The sequence below is a fragment of the Mus caroli genome, unplaced genomic scaffold, assembly GCF_978045245.1.
Source record: "Mus caroli unplaced genomic scaffold, Mus_caroli_1 scaffold_11, whole genome shotgun sequence".
In the NCBI taxonomy this organism is placed as follows: Eukaryota; Metazoa; Chordata; class Mammalia; order Rodentia; family Muridae; genus Mus; species Mus caroli.
This window is the reverse complement of record NW_028227266.1, coordinates 28,163,424-28,184,407: the sequence shown is the minus strand read 5'-3', so window position 1 is coordinate 28,184,407 and position 20,984 is coordinate 28,163,424. Positions and strand designations below refer to the sequence as shown.

The 20,984-nt window shown below is 43.1% G+C and overlaps 1 protein-coding gene and 1 long non-coding RNA gene across 4 annotated transcripts in view; one reads left to right on the top strand and one right to left on the bottom strand.

The window, feature by feature from the left end:
- Zbtb44 (zinc finger and BTB domain containing 44) overlaps positions 1-11,691 on the bottom strand; it is a 45,569-nt gene extending 33,878 nt beyond the window's left edge. For all 3 annotated transcript variants that reach the window (XM_021172528.3, XM_021172529.3, XM_021172530.3), the window contains exon 1: positions 11,587-11,691. The gene's annotated coding sequence lies outside the window, so the exon portion shown is untranslated. The remainder of the gene's footprint in view (positions 1-11,586) is intronic.
- Positions 11,692-11,781: 90 nt separating this feature from the next.
- Positions 11,782-13,717, top strand: LOC110301852 (uncharacterized). Its single transcript, XR_002378745.3, has 3 exons — positions 11,782-11,839; positions 12,787-13,191; positions 13,414-13,717. It is a non-coding gene; the product is annotated as an uncharacterized LOC110301852 (long non-coding RNA).
- Positions 13,718-20,984: the final 7,267 nt, after the last annotated feature.

Here is a 20,984-nt window from a genome sequence, read left to right as displayed (position 1 = left end):
TACCTAGTACCTGTAAATTAATTTGTTAGTTCCATGGAGTGCAGGCAGGAGTGGCTGGGAAGAGGGTGGTAGAAACTGCTGGGGCAGTGCTTCTCCTGCACACATAGCAAGCCTGGGGGTCAGCTGCAGGAGCAAAGGCTGAACACCTACCGATGTTGTGAAGCTGGAGCCAAGGTGGAAGATTAAGCAAAGTCCCTGAGAACCCCCAGACTTAACAACCCCTACCCCCCAGGCCAGCATCATAGAACACTCAAGGGTAGAACTGCAGTAGAAGCAAGAGCTGGCTGGGACCCTAGGCTCCACATAGCTGCCCTGGTTGTGGAAACGGGGACTGAAGTGAGTTACTCTGACAAGACTGGTGGTCCTTAACGCCATCAAGAGCTCCTGCTCATGCCTGGCCCTAACATCATCATCTAGAGAAGACCAAGGAGGAAACAGAATCACACACTCAACGCAGTGCAGCTGTGCCAGAAACTTACTTGAAAGCTTAACTGCTCTAAATTCCCTAGTGCAGTACACACCCCAAAGATGGTTTTATGAGTTTGAACTGGGATTGCAAACCGAACACCTCCATGACTCAAAACTTATCCCCCAACGAAGAACACTGATGCAAAAAAACTAATCTATTATTACACTTTATCTCTTGGTTTAGTATTCTTACATTTGTCTTTTTAAAAGACAATTTTAAACTTCACTATTGCATATCTCAAAATACTCTTGCTTTAGTTTAAAATTACTTGGTTCTATCCAGTCTCTAGTTGGGCATCTCCATTCCTATGCACAACTCATATGGTCTTTCTTATTCCTAACCTATCTTTCTTTATACTTTTGAACCAAAAACTCCCATAGTTTTAACAATCTGTAAAATCTGTAGATCAGAACAGGATCTTAAGCTTCCTCTGCAAGCTTGTCTCCCTCTTTGATTTTTTTTCAAAGTTGATTTACTATACTACTTATCCCTAACCTCACATTCACTCATCCTTCTTTCTCCCTCTATGAATCTTAGTAACTGAAGTCCCATCATACATCATACTATCCTTATCCTCGTTCCTTTAGCCTCCAACTGTTTAAAAAGGGGGTGGTGGTGGTGGTGGTGGTGGTGGTGGTGGTGGTGGTGGAGGGGAGGACTACTGTTGTTTTCAAGCTAGTATGGCAACTGTATAACTATGTAACTGTGAATAGTTAAGAGCTGTGGTTGTCCCTGCAGTTAAAATTCTACCTTAGGAGAAGATATACAGGAAACGCCAAACACTCTGGGCCCTTGATCTCAGATTATAACTTCTGAACCATTAAATATCTCAACTCTTCTACAATCTAGCCCCACTTGAACACTGCAAAGATTTCAACTGAAGGAATAAAGTTAATAAAAATTCTGGTCAATAAAATAATCCTAGCACAGTAATATGAAAAACAAGAAAAACTAAGAAAACTAAATTCCTCCCAAAGTTACTAATCCTGTGGTATTGGCATCCATCGGAGAGTGAATTAGATGAAATCCGGAGTAACAATAAAATATAATTATAGACCTGGGTAAGAGCAGTGAGCAAGTAACCATGCCACATACTCCAAATACTACTACCTTTGCACTGACATTAACTCTGCCAACTACCTGCAGCCCACTACATGCACTGACATAACCTCAATGGCATCTAGCCACTTCCCAATGGAGACCTTGCTCCTCTCTGAAACTTTGAGCTGGATGTCTACACTTATATTTCTCTTAGCATTCTAGTTTTTTAAACTCCAACCAGAATGGCCCATTATCTTCTGCATTCTAGCAATTTTCTAGTCCCAAATTTTAAACTCTTCCACTCCTGCTGCTCAGACCTCCATGTGCATACCCACTGGACTCATGTGCACGCAACACACATACACACAGTGCAAAAAAAGAAAAAAAAGAAAAAAAAGAAAAGAAAAAGAAACCTCACAAGGACAGTAATAGCAATTTATATTGATGCTAGGCTTTTTCACTATATATACAAGCTATTAGCTCCAATCTCCTTTTAGATGTTTTTAGGCTTCCACTTCTCCCTCATACTCTAATATAAATTCTACTTCAGTAAAACCAATTCTGGATCCTTATTCTTTAAATACAACTTCTGACATCCTTTTTGGAAGTTGTACTTGAATGCTCTCACTAGGTTAAATTCTATTCTTTTGCTCTTTCTACTCACATTAGTGCAATGTCTTCTATTTCAGTGTCACTTGCCATTTATAATGTGTCTTAGTCACTGTTCTACTGCTATGAAGAAACACCATGACCAAGACAACTTATAAAAGGATATATTTAATTGGGGGCTTATTTACAGCTTCAGAGGTTTACTCCATGCTCATCATGGAGGGAGCATGTTGGCAGGCAGGCAGGCAAAATGCTGGAGCAGTAGCTGAGTAACAGCATCTGATTTGAAAGTTGCAGGGGACGGGATGGGGGTTGGGGGTGGGGATAGGGACTAGGGCCTGGGTCTGGCGTGGACTTTTGTAACCTCACCTCCAGGGCTGGAGAGATGGTTCAGCAAGTTAGAGCACTGACTGCTCTTCCAGAGGTCCTGAGTTCAATTTCCAGCAACCACATGGTAGCTCACAACCATTTGTAATGAGATCTGGTACCCTCTTCTGGTGTGTCTGAAGATAACTACAATGTACTCACATACATAAAATAAATAAATCTTTTTTTAAAAAAAAGTATACCTCCAGTGACATACCTCCTCCAACAAGCTCCCACTCCCTAACCCTTCCCACACAGTTCTAAGTGGGAACAAGCATTCAAACACATGGGGACCAACCTCTTTCAAACCACCACACAATGTGTTTTCAAATTATCCACATCTTAAAAACCTTTTAACATCACTGTGAAACAATCTAACTGAGAACTTTGTCTTTCAATTAAATTCCACCTTAATTTTATTACTAGGCTATTGCTTTCTCTCTACAGAACTCCTGAGACAGTTGTATTTGGATTATGGATGCAACATAATACCAATGTAGTTTACCAGTTCTGTCCTCTCCACAGATAATTATGATCAATCATATATATGTTCCCAGCATAGATTCCTTTAAAACCATTTTCTAAGTACTTTAGTTGGGTATAATTGATAAGACAATGAGGTACTCCTACTTGAAATATACAATTTAAGATTGGTATGGTGGACCTATAAGAATACCAGCAGAGGTTTTCATTTAGAAAAAAGAAAGAAAGAAAGAAATTATTTCTTATTTTCTGACTTTCTGGAACAAGGTCTCACTATGTAGCCCTTGGCTGCCCTGGAGCTCACTATGTAGACCAGGCTAGCCTCAAACTCATAGAGATCTGACTGCTTCTGCTTCCTGAGTGCTTAGATAAAGGCTCATGCCATCATGTCTGGTTCAAAACTGGTACTTTTTTTCATTTCCTTCTTTTCATTACCTTCAGGTAAACAGATCAAAGATAATTTAGTAATGAGGGTAGAAATAACAAAAGAAAAACCTGGGAAAAGTTGTAACCAGATACTGTGACATTCCAGAGGCCAAGCAGATTGTATACTTCAAAGAGTGATTTATACAATTGTCTTAGTCAGGGTTTCTATTCTGGACAAAACATCATGACCAAGAAGCAAATTGGGGAGGAAAGGGTTTATTCACCTTATACTTCCACAAGAAGTCAGGACTGGAACTCAAGCTGGGCAGGAAGCAGGAGCGATGTAGAGGCCAAAGAGGGATGTTACTTACTGGCTTGCCTCCTCTGGCTTGCTCAGCTTGCTTTCTTATAGAACCCAAGACTACCAGCCCAGGGATGGCACCACCCACAAGGGGCCCTACCTCCTTGATCATTAATTGAGAAAATGCCCCACAGCTGGATCTCATGGAGGCATTTCCTCAGCTGAAGCTCCTTTCTCTGTGATAACTCCAGCCTGTGTCAAGGTGACACACAAAACCAGCCAGTGCAACAATCAGATGCTGCAAGGGCAAAGATATAAAGCAAGGGGTTTTTGTTTTTAATGCAGCCAGTGGACAGTCACTAATAAAACTAAGAACTAATAAAAACATAAAAAGAAGCACTAGAGTTAAGAAACAAAACTACAATGGCAAAAATAATATCCAGGGGACCCAGAGATGGCTCAGTTGGTAAATTGCAAGGACGAAGACCTAAATCTGGATCTCAGAACTCAGACGGCAAGGTTGGTGGCATGCATCTGTAATCCCACAGTAAGGTGTGTGGTGGAAACAGGTGACTACCTGAAGTTCCTTGGCCAAGTGGTCTAGATAAACTAGTGAGCTCTAGATCCAGCGAGAGAATCTGTCTCAAAACTCAGGACAAAGGGATAGCTCAGCAGTTCAGAGCTCTTGCTCTTGCAGAAGATCAGGTCCAACTCACGGTATCCACCCGGCAGCTCACAATGGGCCAGGACATCTAATACCCATTTCTGATTCACAGGGGTACCATGCACACACGTGGTAAGACATCCTTGCAAGAGAAACTGGGAGACATGCAGGTGCCTGCAATCCCAACACCTGGGAGGTTGAATAGGAGTGCTGCATCCGTCAGCATGGACTAGAGTGAGACTGTCTCCAACCCACCAACCAACAGACCAACCCAAACCAGAAGCATGGCAAGGGGCCACTGACAACTCAATTGAAATTAGAGATCAAAAGTGGTAGCAAGAATGACCTAAGGCTTTTTGAGTTACACTTAAGATACATTTCATAAACTTACGAAATGATTCTTTTATTGAAAACAGTAACAATAATCACTAATAACAAGTGCCTAGTGATGTTTAAATTATTTTTTCACATTATAGGATTTCATTTCACATAACCATGAGATACACATTATTTAGAATCTTAATTTTGTTGGTAAAGAAAATGAAGTGTACCAAGAAAAAAAAAAAGAGCCTTGGGAGTACTTGTTGCTCTTTCCAAGGGTCCAAGTTCAGTTCTTAGCATTCACATAGCTCACACTGCCTATACTTCCAGCTCTAAGGGCTTCGACACCCACTTCTGGCCTCTTGGGCACCAGGATCGACTCCAGAATAAGTAAATCTTCTGGCCAAGAACATCTAAGACACTAATATTAAATGAAGAAATTAATGTAGCTTTCAAGCAAGAATATAATTCAAACTTAAGGTTTCTTTCTATTTGTATTTATTTATTTATTCATTCACTCCACATCCTGATCAAAACTCCCAACCTCCTCTCCTCCCAGTCCCATCCTCACAATTCCCTCCCACCACTACCCTCTCCCTTAGGGCATCAAGTTAGAGCAGAACTAAGTGCATCCTCCTTCACTGAGGCCTGCCTAGTTGTCAGTCCAGCTAGTGAGAGGGATAAATGACAGGTTTCAGGGTAAGAGATATCCCTTGCTTCAATTGTTAGGAGACCCACATGAAGACTAAGGGCACAGCTGCTTCAAATGTATAGGGAACCTAGGTCCAGCCCCTATACACTCTTTGGTGGGTGGTTCAGATTCTGTGAGACCCCATGGGCTCAGGTTAGTTGACTTTGTAGGTCTTCTGTGGTGCTTTTGACCCCTCCAGCTTGCTCAATTCTTTTTTTTTTTTAAATTAGGTATTTATTTCATTTACATTTCCAATGCTATCCCAAAAGTCCCCCACCCGCTCCCCCACCCACTCCTTGGCCCTGGCGTTCCCCTGTACTGAGGCAGATAAAGTTTGCACGACCAATGGGCCACTCTTTCCACTGATGGCCTACTAGGCCATCTTCTGATACATATGCAGCTAGAGACACGAGCTCTGGGGGGTACTGGGTAGTTCATATTGTTGTTCCACCTATAGGGCTGCAGATCCCTTTAGCTCCTTGGTTACTTTCTCTAGCTCCTCCATTGGGGGCCCTGTGATCCATCCAATAGCTGACTGTGAGCATCCACTTCTGTGTTTGTTAGGCCCCGGCATAGTCTCACAAGAGACAGCTGGTGATCTGGGTCCTTTCAGCAAAATCTTGCTGGTGTATGCAATGGTGTCAGCGTTTGGAGGCTGATGATGGGATGGATCCCCGGATATGGCAGGCTCTAGATGGTTTATCCTTTCGTCTCAGCTCCAAACTTTGTCTCTGTAACGCCTTCCATGGGTGTTTTGTTCCCAATTCTAAGAAGGGGCAAAGTGTCCACACTTTGGTCTTCGTTCTTCTTGAGTTTCATGTGTTTAACAACAGCTTGCTCAATTCTATCTCCAACTCTTCTACAAGACACCTCCCTGCCCCACACTGTGGCCCGCTCCCCAGGTAGCAGTGGGTCTCTGCAAATGTTTCCATCAGCTGAAGAGGCCTCTTTGTATTTTTAAAGGCAAACAGGTGCAGTCACTAATGACTAAACTAAACAGTGGCATAACATCTGCAATCTCAACCCTGAGGAAACTGAGGTAGGACTGCCAGGAGTTCGTGGCTACATACTGAGTTTCAAAATAGTCTATATATACTACACAATGAAACCCAATCTCAACAAACCAGCATTAATACCATCAACCTACCCATGACTAAGACTAAAGAGTTTTAGCTCATGATGTAAAATGAGGTATTTTTAATATAAAGAACAATAATGAACTACTTCTCCAAGATTTTCAGTTTAACCGAGGTAACTTTTAGTCAATCCTTATTTAGTGGGATAACTGTTTCATAATGAATCTAGAGGCATTTAAAACAAAAACATTTCATAAAACTTATATGAACTGTGTTCTATGTCAGTAAACCACAGGGAGAAATTATTTTTGATACACGTAATAGTTGTAAGGGTATTAAAATTATTTTTAGGAGCGTAATTGTCTCTTAAATAATGAGGAAAACTCCCTTTACAAGTCTAGGAGGGGGTTAGAAGAGGGTTGGTGGTTAAGAGACCTCTTAACTCCTGCTGCTTGAGAACCTGAGTTTGATTCCTACCACCATGGCAGGTGGCTCACAACCACTTGTAACTATATTCACATGCTCATATGCCCTTCACCCAATATCAATTTTTAAAAACTTAAAAAAAATCCTAGAAAGATGAGCTAGAAGTTCAGAGGATTATTGTACGCAAAGACAATATAATTTATTGGTGTTTAATCAGTTGTCAGTACTTTTAATTCTTTGAGAACTTCATGTATTTTGATCACATTCTCCCTAACTTTTCCCATATCCACCCTCATCTCCCTACCCACCCAACTTTCAGTTTTCTTTTTCTCCTTTTTCCATGAATCCATTTTATGTTGCCCAACTTACTCTCAGAAATGAGACCTGCCCTGTAGTATGGTCAACTTACCAAGAGTCTTAAAATTAAAGAAAACCACTCAACAGCTGTCAAATATCACAACTCCTCAGGTAGCGGTGGGATTCTGCCTGGTTTAATCCTAAGTTTACATGAATAACTGTCCTGTTGTGTCCAGAAAGTACTACTTCCTTGAAGTCAGCCACCATCTTTGGCTGTACCCTCTTCGTAGAAGATCCCAAGCTTGAGAGGTAAACATATATACATCTCACTTAGGGTTGAGTACGTCACATCTCTTACTCTCTGTACACTGACTGCGTGAGGGTCTCTGTTAGCTGCCATAATACTGGAGGAGTGGAGGTGGTTGTTTTGAAGGACTCAAACTTTATTGCAGTTTTGCAACAGGACCTCATGCAACAACTCAGGGTGGCCAAAACTAGCTTAGGTCTAGGATGGCCTTAATCCTCTTGCTTCCAACGCTCGAGTGCTGACATTACAGGTTTATGCCTGTCACTACCTCAATGCGCAGTGCAACTATCGCACATGCTGGGACAGTACTCTTCTCCACTGAGCTACAGCCCCTGCAATACTGGTTCCTAATTAAGAATAGCTATTTAATCCTCTCCTCACAGAGTACTGTGAAAACTTTCAAATATAGAGAAAAAAATTTAAAACACTTATAGTTAATTATCTAAATAGCCATCCAGGCCTAGCTACACTCTGTAATATACTTTTTTTTTCCTTCAAGAACCTATCTACTTATCAATCCATCTTGATTTCTGATACAGGGTCAGGCCTCCCACATTTCTCAGAAGGGGAAATCTAAGGATTTATAATAGATATGACAAGTACTTGTGACTTCTAGAATACAATTTCAGTGTTCCTATAGTATAATGTTAGTCATGCAGTTCTTTATGTATAGTGACTGAAAATAAGCTCACGGTCATGCCTTGCTACACTCAGTTGTGAGCTACATAAAGTAGGTAAGAACTTTGAAGATACACTTGAATTTAAAACCTGAGTATGCCACTCACTAGCAGTGCCATCTAAGACATACCATTTAATTCTCTAGAAGAGAATATCAGTTTTCTTACTTGCAAAATAAAATCTAAGTGTTAAAATGAGCTTTTAATTGAGATGATTCACAAAATGTTTAATGTAGCTGGGACACAGGAAGGGTACAAGAAATGCCAGCAACTATAATCTTATTAGCCCACATAAACATACACTGGGCTATAGTTGCTGCATGGCTACTGTAGACAATCACTGAGCTCTCTGAAAACTATGTGAGCACAGTATTTTAGATCATATAGTTATGGATTTTTACTAAATTTGTCTAATCCAAATAAAATGTGCTATCTTCACTAATCACATGTCCAAGAGTCCTTTATATCTGCAGACAGCATATAAATGCCAGTGGTTATGAGAACTGACTGCTCTTCCAGAGGCCTTGAGTTCAGTTCCCAGCAACCACATGGTGGTTCACAATCATCTGTAATGAGATTTGATGCCCTCTCTTGGTGTGTCCAAAGACAGCGACAGTGTACAGTCGACAGTGTACTCTTCAAATATTCATGTATATAGTAAATAAGTAAAATCTTAAAAAAAAAAGATTCTCATCTACAAACTGGGGACCAATGTGGCCCTCAAAAAGGGTCCTACTTGGTTATAAAATGAATAAATTAAAAGTCCCTAGTAGTACTATCACCCCAAATCTAACGTTCATAATGGCTATCATAATCCCCCTAAGATGAAAAAAAAAATCAATTTGTTTAACAATTTCCCCATCTCTTTAAAAATCAATATTAGCAGGGCAGTGGTGGCACACACCTTTGATCCCAGCACTTGGGAGGCAGAGGCAGGCAGATTTCTGAGTTCGAGGCCAACCTGGTCTACAGAGTGAGTACCAGAACAGCCAGGGCTACACAGAGAAACCCTGTAAAAAAAGAAAAGAAAAAGAAAAAAAAGAAAAAAAGAAAAGGAAGAACTTTAGGATACATCACCATCATAATACCTAATAAAGAAAAATGTTTCAGGAAACTTCAATTAAGTAACTGATTAAGAGCTAAAAAATCACTAAGCAAAGTATAGTCAGAAGTCACTTGCTTCTCATCAGAGTACTTTAAGACCACATATAATCAAACTCTCAAACAACACCTTCATAAAAGACCTTGTAGTTACCACTTTAACCAAGCAGTCACATTTAACATTACCAACTGTGTGGTGTCCCAACACTAGAAACCTCCTAACATATACAATTATGAGATACAGGGTATCATCCATTTAAATATTCTTGCCAAGTAAGGTTTCCCTTAAACAAATAAAATCTTTGTTCCAGGTATGCCCAATCTTTTGACAAGATGCTATCACCATTATCTACAAAGTTTTCAAAGAAATCATGCAATTGATGAAGCTATAAGCACACATACACACAAACTAGTATTTTCAGTTTATAACTTTGTGTTGGGATGTATTCACAGATATCCTTGCCTTTGGATACAACCATGGACCAGCAGTTGGACAGGTCTAGAACCAAACTTTTACTTAACAAGAACAGTAAGTGAATTGACACTCAGAAGACAAGGTCAAAGTTCAAATATGTAGCCAGATTCTACAGAACAATTGGTCAGTTAAGTGCCCAGAAAATGGAAAAGTGCCCTGGGTACCTCCCTTTTTAACACAAGGTCCGACTGAGTATACTCAATCACCACAGCAACACAATAGCCTTGACTGACTACAGCTGTGGAAACACTTAGGAACAACAGAGTAAATCTGAATACACAAATTTTAATGGACATTTTTAATTTGACTTGGTATTTTTAGGAAATAAAAGAATCAAACATGGAGCCTGGTGGTGGTGGCCACATCACAAGCCTAGTGTTTGGGAGGCAGAGGCAGGCGTGGTGATCTCTTGAGTTTAGGCTAGGCAGTCTACAGAGTGAGTTCCAGGCCAGCCAGGGCTACACAGAGAAATCCTGTTTCGAAAAACAAAACAACAAACAAACAAAATCAAACATGGTGTGTGTGTGTGGGGTGATCTAATCCCAACCAGCACTTAGGAGGAAGAGGCAGACTGTCTCAACCACAGCAACAGTAGCAACCACAACAAAAACTGGCAACAATGCGGAGAAAAGGATTGACCACTAGTCTGGTTATCTACCTTCACTGCATTTTCCCTGACAACTTCTGTGAAACGGAAAACTTCCAGGCCATAAAAGAAATTATATTATTACTGAGAAGTACAGCAGAAAAAGGCATCTTACCCAGGAATGTCTCTGGGTTCAATTGTCAACTGGGTAACCTAAGGCAAGTTACAATTAATATTACTAAGTTTCTGTCAATTCTATAGAACTCAAAAGTAACTATATCGCCAGGTTCTAAGAATAAGACTACAGATCTAACAAAGCAAAGCATTGTTGCACAAAGTAAGTAAACCTGGTTTTTGTAATTAATAAATACAAATCACCATAAAATACAAATGGATTAAGAAAACACTCCTTTTTATATTCCACGGGGAGAACTACAAAGACATAAACGAATATTGTAAATCAACTGGAAATCAAAGTAAACAGGAACAAAAAAAATCAAGATCTATGTAGTATTTTTTAAATCAAGAATTACCAAAAAGGCAAAAGGAAATATCAAATCTTTATCCAGCCTCTGTTATCTATTATATTGTATAGTTCGCTTTGGGTATTAACTTATCTCTGCAAAAAATGCTAATAAGCGGAAGTTGAGAGTTTTTCTGAAAACACACATTCAACAGATTAGTATGCTTATATGCTTTAAAAAGTAGTTTTGGTCTTAATTTCTGTAAGTTCCGTGAAAGTACGTGAACATCGCGGTTTTCAATAGATTCTGGTTAAGGTTTACAAAAACCAAACTGATGCGATTTCCTTTAATCAGTTGGAACTTAGTTGTCATTTCACTTGCAGGTAACCCCTAGCTTTTTGTTAGGCCGACAGTAAAAAGACCAGCTACAGAGTGATCCTCAGGTAGGTGGGAGGGGGTTAGAAGTGTTTGCATTCTCTTCCTCATTTCTTTTTAAGAAAAGTGCCGTTTCAACGCGGGCGAGTGGGGCAGCCTGGGAGAGGAAGGAATAAACAGGTCTAGGGCTCGCGCGTAGACCAGGTGAGCGGGTAATAAATGGCCCGGCAGCACAGCATTTGTTATTGGGCGGATTTTCTTGCCGATAGGCTCTCCTGGAAGATCTGGGTGACGGCTTCAGGTCCGCTGGGACCAAGGCCAGTCCCCCTCTAAGGATTAATGGCCAATGAGGGGGACCCTGTGGGTGCCTCCCAGCACGAATCAGGGTGACAAACCAGGTTTCCTCTCCCTCCCGCTTCCAGGTGGGTGACAAGTGGTGTCAGTCCCCAGGCCGGCCCGCCGTCTCCCCACTGGCCCTCCCCTCCCGTTACCTGCGGGCGGCGGTGCGGGGGCCCGGAGGCCTGCAACTGCTCCTCCTTTCCCCGCCAGGCTGGGGCGGCGAGGTGGCGGTGGCGGAGGCAGCGGCGGTGGCGGCAACCCGGGGGGAGGGGGCGGAGCGCGCGACTGGCTCCTCTCCTCCCCCGGGAGGCTCAGGGGACCCTATCTCGGGCCGCCGCTCCTAGGCCAGTGTGCAGCCTGGGACTGGGCGCGCATGGCGGCGCCGCTCACCCGCGTGGCCGCGAGGTGCGAGAGTGCGAGGCGCGAGGAGGAGAGCGCCCGGCGCCCGTGGGCCTGAGGGGAGGAGCGAGGGGCCCAGCCCGCTGCGCACGGGCGGCCGTTGGGGGCGGTTGGCCGAGGGCGGCCGAAGGCTCGCTTGCGCTGGCCGCGGCGGGGCGGGGTGGGGAAGGGGAAAGGGACCGAGGGGAGAGGACGGGAGGCTGGGAGGGAGCCGCCGCAGCGCGCGTGCGGGCGTGCGGGCGGGCGGGCGGGCGCCGCCGTAGCCGCTCGTTTCACTCCAGCCTGTTTGGGGGCACTTTGTTTGTGTCCCACAATGCTCCGCGCGGCCGGCCGGCCCGGCCTAGGGAAAGGGAGGGGCGGGGCCGCGCTGGAGGCGGGGCGCGGCTATTGCGCAAGCGTAGTGCGAGCTGTCCTTCGCCCGTGGTGCAAGCCAGACGCTGAAGCACAGCGGGCCTTGACCCAGTCTGTGTGCACTTGTCTGTGAGCTTCGTATGCATAAGCGCCATGAGGCCTGTCCGGTTTGTCGTCCCGTAGCTGTGGTCTGCTCCTGCGCCGAAGGAAGCCAGCGTTAGGATGATTTGCTTTTCTTGGAGCTAAAAACCGAAAGAAACTCTCTTCCCCTGGTGGTTTTCTGTAGCAGCAAAGCACTCCAGCATTTCTCGGTCGGGAAAGGAATCTGGGTGGTGTGGCCATTTTTCACACGTGGAAACTGAGGCCTATCAGGGCGTGGCCACGAGGGCCTCTGAGAACCTGGCGAGCTCCCCTGCTTTCTCCCCGATGATCAGCGATCCCCCCCGCAAGGGTTACTACCGAGCGTCTTGACAGGTCTAGCAGCCTTGTAGTACTTTGAGGTTGCCATAGCATTTTTCTGATTACCATGGCAGGAAGTGCAGTTTTTGAGCAGACCAGAAAAAAAATTGGCTCCCATGTCTTTTTTTCTTTCCCCAACACAGACTGACTTCTAAAACCTAAAGCAACTGTGAACTATTCCTTCCCTAACAGTGAACCCCGTCCTAGTACACAGTCTCGCCCTTGGGGAAGAGAATGTGTGGATCACCGAAAATTGACTGTTATTGTCTAGAGGGTTACTGTCTGAGTTTCGGTCGCGGCAAAGTCTGTCTGTAGGATATTTAAATACCCTAAGGTGTGGCTACCTCGGACCTCAGGGAATCAGACCTGGCGATTGGGGGCATTGGGGGCCCGAGGGAGTATTCCTGGAGGCAAATGGGATTGCGCCCCAGAAGAGGAGAAGGACAGGATGCCAGTCAAGACTGCTGCAATTTGGTGCTGGGCATTTGCATATGCATGCTGTGTACCTACGCCTCCAGTTTTTAAACCGAAAGACTTCTTTGTGCAAGGTAGGTTGATTTCCCAGCTGCGTTAGACACTTGGCCGCCTCTGACTTAAACCACCCTCTCTACCAGAGCACCCAAAGCGATGAAATTTTTCAAAATAAAGTCAACAAAATCAAAGACTATGCTCCAACAAATTTTCAAGTATTAGAAGGTATTTAATCCTTGACAACCTAACCTACAAGTTTCTTAATATTATTCTATCATGTTTTTATTATTCCATTTCAGTGATGAGCAACATCAGAAAACAAATCGGGCCTGGCTTTACAGTGAGATTTGAAGAATCTTCCTAACTACAGAGGCGCCTGAGCTAAAGGCCCTTGGTGGAGTATGTACTGAAAACATACGTCATGGAAAAACAACGGGAGAAGAATCTAGTGGGAATAAAGTAGACAAATAAAGCCTGTGTCTTAGTCTATTTAATAGGACAGTCAAGAGAGCATTCATTTGGACATTTCTAATTGTAACTCAAGGGACAGAAATGGCAGTTAATGTTCGTAGGACAGGCAGAACTCAGGAGTGCACACACACACATACACGGGGGAGGGGGGAGCACAAGCACCTCTCCTTTTTTCTCTTAAGCTCTGTCTATTTCTCATTTTGTCTCTAAAAATGCTATCCTCCCAGCCCATTCCCACCCTAGGTCTAAAGAATTTATTAAGCAACAGGTGGCTGCTGGTCTCTTAAAGGCAAAGTTCTAAATGCTTGGAAAGGGTGGGAGAGAAAACGCAGCTTAGCTATTGCTGGAACCCTTCTCTGTATTTTGGTTTTGGGCAGGATCATTTTCTGTGGCCTCTTAGCCTCCCACCTTTTTTCTTCCCGAGCTAGCAGAGACTTGCCCTTGGGTTGCTAGAATAGGTAGACCTTTCTTTGACACCGTGTTGAATAATTCTGCTGGAAGGATTTTGTGAAATTGGAATCCTGTACACAGGTGAAACAAACAAACTAGACAGTATGAGGAACTCTTAATTATTAACCCAGTGTAGATGATTCTGAGGAATTCAAATTCCAGAAGGGATGGTTGTTTTATCCATGAGCTGTTTGGGAAACCCATTTCTGGCAAAAATAGTTTCTCATGGTAGACCCTTAACTGCTGAATGCAAACTTAGTTATTTAGACCAAACCAAAGTTCAGAGAAAGAATGCTTTATACTCATCAGAAAGGGTTCTAGTCTGACTGGAATTCTTTCAGTGAGAGCCCATTACAACCCAGCCTTACTTCTTTATTAGCTCCTTCCAACTGTATAAACAAAAACCAATCTCTTTTCCTTACCATGCCATGTGCCAGTCTCTAATGGTCCCCTTAGTTAGGTAGGTCAACTTTGCCACTTTCCTATCCTACTGCAAGCCAATCCAATCGAACAATTCATGTCAACAATGCTCATTCCCACTGCCACCACCCTAAAATATAACAGATGGTACCCAGTTGTAATAATTTTTACCTGGTTCCCCCTTCTCTTCACTGTCCAAGTGGAAGACAGAATTGTAATGCTTAGCAACCATGTCATTCAACAGCCAACAATTCCTATTGTTCTCAGGTAAAGTCCCAGGCTCTTTCTGTGGCTTTCGTAACACTACCATCTGGGCCCTTCCTTGTCTCTTTCAAGAAACATGGCAGTTGCAGAGTTAATTTTTCACCTGTAAAATATGATGGTCTTTCTTGAATAACATTATTTCCTCTGAATAGAAATATTCCATTTTTTGGATTATTTTTCTAAATCTTTAGATCTCTTCATTTACATAGTTGATAGTTTTATGATTTTATATTTTGATAGTTCTATTATATTATACTTTTAATAATATAAAAGATATTTGAGATATAACTATATCATACATAGTATGTGCAAATTGTCATGTGGTATTTGGGCTTATTGAGAAGCTGGCTCTGGAAATGGGGTTGCCTCCCCATCCCCTGTTTAAAATGCAAGCATGTTTTTCTCATATTATCCTCCAAGGCCCTTTGTCTGTGGATGGACTGCCATCTCTGCACACATACCTCTGTAACACCAGGAGAAGAAAACAGCGTAACAACCCAAGAGTGAAAGCACCATGACTGAACACAGCACTAAGGGAAACCATTTCTAACAGAGGTTACTATTGTCTACCCCGGGACATTAAAATGCCTGGCGTGGGAATAGGCACTGGGAGTTCATCTGACTGCTTCAGCTTGCCCAGTCGGCCTCAGCCAAATGGTGTTAGAGGTCCAGTTTGATGATGCGGTTACCTCTCTGCTGCTATCTGCTCCTTCACTAAGAAGCTTCACCTGAAGGGACACTCTGCTTTCTCAGTCAGGAGCTCTAGCTGGCTGACTTGATGGAGCTTTGGCAGTCAGTTTCTGCTGGATGTTCTGAGTGCCTGATTGGATGATGTTTTGGTTTCTATCTGATACTTGCTATTTATTTCTATTTATTCTTGCTTCTGTGTGCTATATACTTACTAAACTCACTCATTCAAAACTGAAAGTCCAGCTACTGTTTATTATCTTCAGACCATGCCAGATTATAATACATACTCTATAGACTGTATATATAATTTGTGTGCCAGTTTTATTAAACTACAACTTACATATCTCATAATCCACACATTTAAGGTATACTATTCAGAGATTCTTAATATTTCACAGAGTTGTACAACTACCACCATAGTCAATTTTTAAACTTTCTCATCACCCAAAAGGAAATCCAGACCTATTAGCCATTACTCTCTCTACCTCAGCTCTACAGTCCTGAGACGAACTGCTTTCTGTTTATCCACATTCACATATATTATCTTTTCCAGTTTGTTGAGTTGTACTGTGCTTGTTTGATGCATGTTGTAAGGTCTCTATTTTATTTGCCTCTTTTGGATATTACTGACTATGTTGTGGTTTTTGCCACAATGTAAATTTTGACATTTGGTACATATAACAGGTTCCCTTCCCTCCTGTACTTTTGTGTGAATCAGTAGTGTGATCTAGATGCTTTATCAGATTCAATTTTGATTTAGGGCAAGATTACTTCATAGGTGGTTGTGCACTTTTCCATTAGGCAATACACACATGTGTGCTTGTCTTTTTCTATTTGTAATGTTAGCAGTCACTAATGAGTAATGCTTCTACCAATGAATTTATTAGGCGTTTTTAAGTGGTGATATAATTCTATTAACCTTAGTTTATTAGTTACAAAGGAAATTGCTCCTCTTTTGTTAGTTGATTATCTAATAGTCTAAGTAGGAAAGGAAGACAAGGGCTTGATTCTTCCCCTATTACCAAATATCCCTCAGGTCTGACCACTTCTTTCTTGCAACTACTATTACACTAACTCAGAGTCCTTGGTCTGAACTCTTAAGACCTACCAAAGTCATCAGGACCTACTAATCTTTTAAGGTCCCACCTGATGTAGTCCCTACCTAGCTTTCCAGACTCCTTTCAGGCCATATAGCCCAATCATACAGCCCATTTTCATCTCCATCACCAAAACCTTTCCTGTCTCAGGGCATTTGTACATGAACCTTCTGAAGTGGTAACTTAAGGGTTCTTTGTCAGTTGTGTTGGATGATGTTTTTCTAAGGCAAACATGTGAAGGAGCGTTTCATTGAAGTGGATACAGGTGAAAGGATGTTCTGCTAAAGCAAGCACATGAAAGGACACGTGATGAAGGCTTCTTCAATGACATGCATGTATTGGTCTGCCTTACATTTTGTAGTTTAGCTCCATTTGTTGGGACTCCTTAGAGAAAAACACACCAAAAAGCTTCTGGTGGTGTGCTGCAGTTTCTTGCTGCTTCAGTGGCTTGGGCTGATTGGCAGAGTGATGTCAGCTGAGACAGATGCATGTGCTGAGGCAAGAGGTGCTGAGGCAGGACCCAAGGAGGACACTTGATGTCTGGAGGTAGTATAAAAAGAACTCAATGGACAGTGATGGAGGCTGCGTTTGGCTTGCTCGTAGAGCTAGTTGTGCAATGCTTGTTGGTCTCAAGTCTTTGCTGATCTTCCACTTTGCTGAGAGAGGCACAGCTGAGAACCTCTCCCAGCATTCCTGCTGCTCTCTCCTGCTGCTGACTCTAGCCAAGGCTGAGAGGCCTGTCTGTCTCTGCTAGGTGGTGCCACCTCTGCTGATTCGTGTTTGCTATCCTGACTCTACCAAACTGGACTGTTGGTGTATTCGTAAAATGTTTGCAAATGAATCGAGCTGCTGCTGCTGACCTGTGAACTGAACTGCTGATTTCCAGACAGCACAGATGGTTGTTGCTCTAAAGAACCTTTCTAAACAGGCTTACTTCCCCCATATTCTCTCTTTCCCACTACCTCTGCTGGGTGATGGGCTAAAAGGGAGGTTAAAGCATTTAAGAACCATTGTTAAAATTAGGGTTTGAAAAATTACACTTAAACTGGGCGGTGGTGGGGCACGCCTTTAATCCCAGCACTTGGGAGGCAGAGGCAGGTGGATTTCTGAGTTCGAGGCCAGCCTGGTCTACAGAGTGAGTTCCAGGATAGCCAGGGCTACACAGAGAAACCCTGTCTTTAAAAAAAAGAAAAAGAAAAATTAAACCTACAAGTATGAATTTGTCCACATTGCTATTCATCACTGAAGGAAGTCAGGATGGAACTCAAGCAGGTCAGGAAGCAGGAGCTGATGCAGAGGCCATGGAGGGATGTTCTTACTGGCTTGCCTCCCCTGGCTTGCTCAGCCTACTCTCTTATAGAACCCAAGTCTACCAGCCCAGAGATGGTCCCACCCACAAGGGGCCTTTCCCCCTTGATCACTAATTGAGTAAATGCCTTACAGTTGGATCTCATGGAGGCATTTCCTCAACTGAAGCTCCTTTCTCTGTGATAACTCAGCTGTGTCAAGTTGACACAGTCAGTACAATTGACCCCTTGTCAACTTGACACACAAACACATCACTAGTAAGCCTCAATCCGTAGTTTCTTATTCATCCCCAAGATCTAAACAACTTTAAAAGTCCCACAGTCTCTATAATATTAAAAGTTCAATCCTTTTAAAATATCCAATATCTTTTAAAATCCAAAGTCTTTTTACAATTAAAAGTCTCTTAACTGTGGGATCCACTAAAATATTTTCTTCCTTCAAGAGGGAAAAATATCAGGGCACAGTCATAATCAAAAGCAAAAATTAAACTCCAACTGTCCAATGTCTGGGACCCAACTCACCATCTTCTGGGCTCCTCCAAGGGCTTGGGTCACTTCTCCAGCCATGCCCTTTGTAGCACACAGCTTTTCCTCTAGGCTCCAGATGCCTGTACTCCACTTCTGCTGCTGTTGTTGGTGGTCATTCATGGTCCTGGCATCTCCAAAACACTGCATGACCCCTTCAGTTCTGCGCCATCAATTGAAACTGAGGCTGCACCTTCAACAATGGCCTTCCATGGCCTCTCACAGTGCCGAGCCTCAGCTGCTCTGTGTGACCCCTTCTTGCCTTCAAAACCAGTACCACCTGGGTGACCCTTACACATTACCAAGTCCCGCTGCAGCAGGAGTACAACCTTGGCTATCTCTGGAACACAGCCTCTTTGTGCTTTCAGAAAATACTTTCCAGAGGATGTCGCCTCAATGATGCTGGTCTCTTCTTAACCACAGCTAATTTCTTAGCTCCAGCTAACCAGCATCAATAGTCCCAGTAATGCAAAGTTTTCCCTTTAGTAGTTCTGGTATTTTGTTAATCACAGCTCCAGCTAACCAGAACCACAGAATCTTCACAATCAAAATAGCAATGGCCCTGATAAGAGTCTTTAATCTTCCCTCTGAAATTTCACAAGCCAGGCCTCCATCTTCTGCACTGTTCTCAACATTATCTTCCAAGCTCCTACACAACATCCCACAGAGCTCTTAACAGCGAATGGATCTTCTAGCCCAAAGTTCCAAAGTCCTTCCACAGTCTTCCCCAAAACATGGTCAGGTTGTCACAGGAATACCCCCCTATGCTGGTACCAATTTGTTTTAGTCAGGGTTTCTATTTCTGGCCAAAACATCATGAACAAGGAGCAAGTTGTGGAGGAAAGGGTTTATTCAGCTTACATTTCCACATTGCTATTCATCACTGAAGGAAGTCAGGACTGGAACTCAAGCAGGTCAGGAAGCAGGAGCTGATGCAGAGGCCATGGAGGGATGTTCTTTATTGGCTTGCCTCCCCTGGCTTGCTCAGCCTGCTCTCTTATAGAACCAAGACTATCAGCCCAGAGATAGCACCACCCACAAGGGGACCCCCCAACTTGATCACTAATTGAGAAAATGCCTTACAGCTGGATCTTGTGGTCTTGTGGAGGCATTTCCCCAACTGAAGCTCCTTTCTCTGTGATAACTCCAGCCTGTGTCAAGTTGACACAAAACTAGCCAGTACAGGATTCTTCAGGGCTGTAGCTGCCTATATTTGCCCAGGGGACTTCCTGCTGGTATTCTTGCCTGTGTCACCCATGCTTCCATGAGTAGTACCAATCTAATCCCTGTCTCCAGTCTGGACTTGGATGGGAACCTGTCTTTGGCCTGTTAGTGCCCATTCTATGTAGGTGAATAGTTTTCCTGGGAAAATTATCATGATACCTTACGTGTGAACAGGAGCTGACCAACTCACAGATGAGTCAGGATGGAAGAAATCCTGGGATGGCATCTTTCCTCCATGCAATATAGAATGGTTTGCTTATAAACTGTAATTGCATTTCCATGATCCCTGTTGCAGGTGGTGAGACATTCAACTGAGGCTTATCTGTCTGTCCAGAGGGAACTGACCCATCCATGGGAACCTGACCTCGAAATAGATATATGGGGGGCATTCTCCTTATTAGCAGGAAATGTGGCTAAGGAGAAAGGGATTAAAGGACTCATTTTCCAATTGTTTACAGGCAGAGAGTGGCAAGTTTAAGAGCTTAAGGGAAATGAGACAAATCGGGGTCACTTGGTAACAGTTGGGGGAGGGGATAAAAAGACAAATGTTGTTTTTATGAACCTCTGAAAGGCCTTGAAGCCTGAACAGTCCACTGAAAAGATGAATCACTAGAATGCACAGATGATCTCCACTGTACCAGCTACTGAGGGTGAAGACCTTGTGGGTTGGTAACCACCCCATCGGCTCCGTTAATGAGTTGCTGACAGGTGAAGGGCATACAGAATAACCAGATACCCTCACTTGGATGGGATTTACTGGTCCCCAGCTATTGTGAAGGCTTTAGATGTTGGAACAAGGTACACCTTAATCCACAGCAACCACCCAAAGCAGCAGGTTTGGTGGAAACAGAGCAGTACATGTGGAAAAAAATAGTTTGCTGTGTACATCTCCCATCGGTGTGAAAGTGTACAGCGTGTGCACAAACTACTCAGATACATCTTCCATACATTAATGGACATTTTCACTTAAATATATAAACTATTAAGGCAAGCATGCATGCTGGGGTGAGATGAGGCACAGATCATACCCCTCAGTAGCCAATTATGATTGGCAAAGAAACCAGGCAGCTCCTAGAGGTAAACTGGACTATAAAAAGGTAAATAGAGAATGTTTGTGGTCATACTGAGCATGCTCAGTCTCAGCTAAATAAAACTGTACTCCTCATCCACAACAGGGCATTCAGCATCACTCTTGATGGGACAAATGACAGAAGTTGTCAGATAGGTGTTTTGATGCTGTATTGGACCTTCCTGACTTGTTTTTAGGAACCCCTTAGGTACCAGGTCCCAAGACCAATTTACACTTGCTTGGAAATGATGCCACTTGTGTTTCCTAGATCCTGTCCACCCACTGTAAAAAGGTTTCATTATATAATGCTAACTCTTAGGTGTACTACAGCCTTAGAACAACATCCAGGAGAA